Source organism: Lepeophtheirus salmonis, chromosome 14 (genome assembly GCF_016086655.4).
Source record: "Lepeophtheirus salmonis chromosome 14, UVic_Lsal_1.4, whole genome shotgun sequence".
NCBI lineage: Eukaryota > Metazoa > Arthropoda > Copepoda > Siphonostomatoida > Caligidae > Lepeophtheirus > Lepeophtheirus salmonis.
Window position 1 is genome coordinate 15,806,842 of NC_052144.2, and position 6,000 is coordinate 15,812,841.

The window sequence follows — 6,000 nt, forward strand, 5'->3', positions numbered from 1 at the left end:
AAACTTCTCTCCACCGCAAACATTCTTCAAATAGTCTGGATTACCACATACATTTTCGGTTCCTATGACCCGTATGTCATATTTCATACAACTCTAGTTTTTTAGGAGGAACGTAGTATTCAACTCCGGCACATTAATATGATTGCAGCTTTTGCAGAGGGGAGTGGGCACGCCTAACAATTGATACTACTTCTGTACGTACCAACAGTTAGTTTTCTTTCTTTATAGAAACTCATTTTTTTCTCTACAAAAGCCGCAACTCTGCTCAATAATTTGATCTGAGTGCTTACGTCACACTGCTCCAAAATACATCATTTGAATGACAATATGATTAAAAAACAATTTTTTGACTAGCTATGTACGATATCAGAGTGGAATATCCAGAGATGCAGAATACCTACTAATTAAAAAATGTAATTTAGGCAATATTTTATGTGTAATCTTTGCTCTTTTGTTCCTAATTATACTATTTACTTAGATTTGAGTGTAAATAGGAGTTGTATTGATTGTTTTTGCTCAAGTGTTGCAACTTCCGAATGAGTCGTAACACTATCCAACTACTAACAACATATAGAAAATATATTTTTCTGTTTACATTTGTACTACAAAATTGTAGGTAATTATACAATTGAATTTGTATAGCAGGCTTACCAGTCAGCTTTTATGAAATGTCATTCCTATTTTTCATAACTATCATTTATTTTTGTCTTGTAGCTAATAGAATACAAACAAAAAATGAAAATTACTTTTAAAATATACAGAGTGTCAAGATCAAACAGGTACATTTTTCAAGAATATTTAAATTATCACTAATTATGCTACATTTTTCATTAGATTTCCTTAAAAATTGGCTTGAATTCTATATAAATGAATGCTGAAAATGAGCTCATTTGTTGTATCCGCTTCCAGCATGGATCCAGACTCCTCGGAAGGAGGAAGAGCCGTTGACAAGCTAATTCCATGGCATGTTATTCATTGTACCCTTGATGGAGGCAGTCAAAGAGTTTCTGAAGGCATGATATGTTAGATTTGCGCGAGGTTCAGCGTAATACTGTACCTCCTCTGTAAATCCAATCTCCTTTATAACCAGAATAGCTTTCGCTATGATGTCCAAATCTTCACTAAAGTTTGTTGATACAACACCGTTTCTTCAGGCAAAAAAAGAGACGCCATTAGACAGCTGCATTAGAAAAAAAATGTTGAGTATCCGATGTCTTATGTAGACCTTTCTTTACAATTGTTAGATTTATGCAAATTACGTCACAAAAATGGGTGTTTTTTTAATCCTTTTTTCATCTAAACAATGTCTATAGTGTCTTGATATACATTGTACATAGGTAATGTTTTGTCAGTCAATATTTATTCGTCGGTATAGTCCAGTCTTACGACTGGTCCTTAAGTTTGTTGGTACTTCAAACTATTGGTACTAGAACGGTTTTAAAAAAAAAGAATGATATTGTAAGAAAGAACCAAATCTCCAGGCTAATCAAAGAACCATGTCAGAACCAGATCAGAACCTATAAAATGTAGATGATTATCTGTTAAGAACCAGGGACCTGTTATAGTAAATAACTGCATAGAACTAGGAACCACAGTTTAAGGGTCCGTTACATCACAAGTGGGTATATTATTATAATTACGAATAAAACAAAATTAAAAAGAATTAGATGATGATTGAAGAAAACCTTGGCCTTTGTAATGATATATTTTTTAATAAATGCATTTTTATGGACTTGAGTCTTGACTTTGGGAATTCGTCATCATAAAAAAAATAAGTTTTTTTTTAATATTATTATTTTATTAGATTATTTCTTCCACTTGCTTTCAATCAAGTCGATTGCTTATACCTACATTAGGGTGAGGCAGATGTGCCGGCTTTAAAAACCCATTAAAATCTGAACACTTTGATATGTAAACTCTCCTAAACATTAGTTAACCCGTCCTTATCAGCAATGAAGGCTTCAACTGTGGATATAGTCCTCTATCATGGCGTCCCAGTGCTGGCTGATTGGCTTTGAGGGCATCGGTGTTTGGAAGACAAACACTGCAGGCCTTCATTCGACATGCACCCAAAAGTTGTAGTTAAGGGTGTTGGAATATATGGGACCAAAAGAGTTCAAAAGACTACTTCAACATTCATTCAAGTGCCTTGTGACGGAGGAGATGGGTTTCTTTCATTGCAAGTGCCAAGTGCGGCCTCTCCAACCTAGCAAGGATCTTTCCACCCACTTTTTGATATCTCTCTGGACAGTTTGGTGTGGATCTCCGAGATATCTTGCAATGGCTCTCATGTACTTGAGAGGGTTAACCTGGGCTGTTTTCTTTCACTCCTCCGGATGCAGTTTGACCTTTTTGACAGAGCCCTTCTATCTTTCCAACCTTTTGGACTTGTTGACGGTTTTAACGATGGTCCTGGACACGCCCAACTGCTGAGAGTGGGAAAATTCTTCAATCACGTTCAAGTGTCCTTTTCTCGACTTGTACGTAAGCTAGAGAGCTCGGATTTGTTTTATTTTGTAACTAATTGTCCATGCTTTAATATATCAAAATATGAATTAATTTCAAATCCTCAACCTTCATTAATTATTGAATAAGTAAGTGTTCATATTTCAATGGACCACTCAGTATTTATCTTCTCCAACAAAAATGTACAGATGTGTTCATTAGATGTACTCACAGTAACTCAAAAAGGGTTTAGCATTATAAATCAGAATTTAGGAATTTGTTGGACACCATCTCCACCCTAGGTGACGTAGTGCATGTGTATATTCTGTATTTTTTTCTTCTCCAATGGATCATTGAATCATCGTTTTCTACGTCTTAACCTTTGTACATCTCCATTTTCTCTTCCTATCTCATTATCTATGTCAATTTTAATTGGCATAATTATTCCAAGAAGAGCAGAATATTTACTCTTCATAACAACTACAAACTCACGCTATGTCGATTCCCTCCAACTCTAATTGACTTTTCAATAAGATTTATCAACATATTTACATCTAATTGGAATATCTATCTGTTCTAAATGGTCTATTTTATAGAGAGGAAACATGATCATAAGGAAATTAACCTGGAAAAACATCAAAAAGGCTCAATCAGCTTTCTTAAAAGTCTTAGAGTTTGAACATTCAGTATAACTTAAAACCAAACGACTAGGAGAGCTATGTTGAATATTTGATTAACTAGCAATCAACTTTTTGATGTATATGGGCCTATATTCTTTCGTTTCCTGTTGCACAATAATGGTTCCAGGGATTTACTTTTGTTGTAATTGAGTTGAATGATGTTCCCAATAAAATCCTAGTTTCACCTAGGAGCTGAAAATCGATCGTAAAACCGTTTTCAGAAGACTGGATTCAAAAAGAAACTCAAATAGGAGAGGAATCGTGGTTCATCAAGACAACACCAGGCCGCATACCTCTTTGATGACGAGGCAGAAGCTCCAAGAGCTCAGGTGGGAAGTTTTTATACATGCACCCTACAGTCCATACCTGGCACAAATTAACTAACACCTTCTCCTGTCAATGACCAACGCGCCTGGGTGTATAAATTTGACCCCAATAGAGAGCTGTGAAAATTGGTTGTATGAGTTTTTTGCCAATAGGGGCAAGGGCTTCAACAAGAAAGGCATTATAAAGTTGGATACTCGTTAGCTACAAGCTATTCAACATAATTTGGTATACTTGGCTTAAATAGAATCTTATAAAGCATTGAAATAATGCAAAAAATACATAATTTCTTTTTCTCCAATACTAATCAAATATATTGGATTAAATTGAGGTTAATCTTTTATTTGCCTCTAAAATATTAATTGAATATTACAACTAAAAACGGAATTCGGTAGGATTCAAAACTTCTCCCAAAAATCAAACGGAGATATGTATCTCAATTTTTTATGGTCGTTTATGCATTTTTTACTTTTTGGTCTATCTTGACCTCTCAAAATTTAATAGCCTCTTACTTTGACTCTATATAATCCTCGTACCAAGTTTAATGAAAATGTAACTTTTGCGGTAATCCTGGTTACCAACGAACAAACAAACAGAAGCAAGAGCCTTGATGGCGGAGGTAATTAGTCAAATAATCGACAAAATTACAGTTCATTTTTTAACAGTCTGGAAAAAAATATTAGCTTCCAAGTAGGATCTTCATTTTACTAGATTTGTGTATCATTTGACACGTTTTATTCAAGATAACTTAATAAATAAATCTTACGAATGATTTAACAATGCTATTACCTTTAATTTTCATATATAAGTATATAGCTATTTCTTTAAATCGATATTATACTCTAAAAACGATTTTTTAAAGGGTGTAAGAACCAAATTAATTGCGGTTAAAGGTTTTAATGGGCGTTTTGTATTATATGACTTAGATTACAATGATAAATTTCCTCATAATTATGTTTTCTAGTTCAAAATTGAAATGAAAATTTGTAATAATTGGAGCTAATCTTAATTTAGCTTACATTCAGAATGAGAAATTAAAAAAAATATCTACAAAATAAATTTTTTAAAGACTTTTTTATTTTTAAGTCCATTGAGCAAAAAGTTATGGTGCTTTGAAAAGTGGAACCTTTTCAAATATGTTTTTGATTTGTAATACAATTTAGTTGTCAAACATGTTTAAAATAATTTTATTAGCTATCTACTGAACAATAAGACTCGCAGAATCATTGTTTATTTCGAAACAAATGACAATTTAATGTCAAATTTAATAGTTGTTTTTTTATAATAATTATCTTGTAGAACCTCTTGATATTTTTCAATTTAACTTAAGTTTGTTATGTGGATATTTCAACTAAAGAACTATTGTAAAATAAGTAGCTGTTGCCCTCAAACATATTTCTTAATGAAATACCACGAAAATAATCATCAAAATTGTACTTCCAAATATTCATTCAATTGTGGAACCTCAAAATATTGTTCAATACACATTAACTTTGTTCTGTAGTGATATTTTATTACTTAAAAAGTTTTTAACGTAGCTAACAATATTCATTTGCAACTTTTTTGTGAAAAAAAAATATTAAACGAACCACCAAATGTATATTTACTCTAATATTCTAATGTTTAGCATCAAATAAAATCTAAGCACATTTAGATAAAGTTATTTTATAATTAAGAATTGAAATTCAGATTTTGAATTGATGGTCCTGTTCAAACTTGTAGAAATCACTCTTAAACTTGTTCCTTAATAGTATACCACTACGAGGCTATGAGAGAAAAAATAAGGCCATATTTGGAATTTAGAGATCAATTTCTGCTGTTGGACAGTGTTATTAAGGAAGATCGAACACAATACATTGTATTCTTTAGTACCCATTGACTTATTAGTATGTTTGAGTGAGATCTACATAGTTTCAGAACATCTATTAGAAATCACTTTTGATTTATCCAATATAAATATTAGTGATGGGACGATTAATCAGAATCGGTTGTTTTTCCTGGAATCGGTGTCGGGAAAATCATGTTTAATTTGGGATTCATAATCTTGTGTATTTTTTTACTAACCTATTACTATTAAACTATCTATTACTTTTCCAAGTTCTGAAAAAAAATATATTCGTCAAAATATAAAAAACAGCCATGTGAATTCGTTACTTGAGTCTTATAGTTTTACAAATATTATACTAAAATAGTTTATTATAAAAAATGCTCGAAAACTGAGAAGAAACAAAATTAACACTTACTAAACGTGAAGGAAAGAGTTCTTAACACATGAGTTTAGTGCAGATATTGTTATTTTAGGGGAATAAGTTTGTAAAAGGATCTAGGACAGCTCGCTTTTACAAAATTTGCCTGTGGAAAATTAGCCGTGGGATTACTCGCCTTGGAAATATTGTAATTCTTAGAAACTTATTGATATTCTGACAATTAAATAATGAAGGTAAAAAGTTTCAGAAACATTGCTAAAAAGCGTATTATTTATATATATATATATTTTTTTTTTTTTTCCTCGCTCTCAATTTTGAGTCCACTTATCACATAAAGCAGCTTC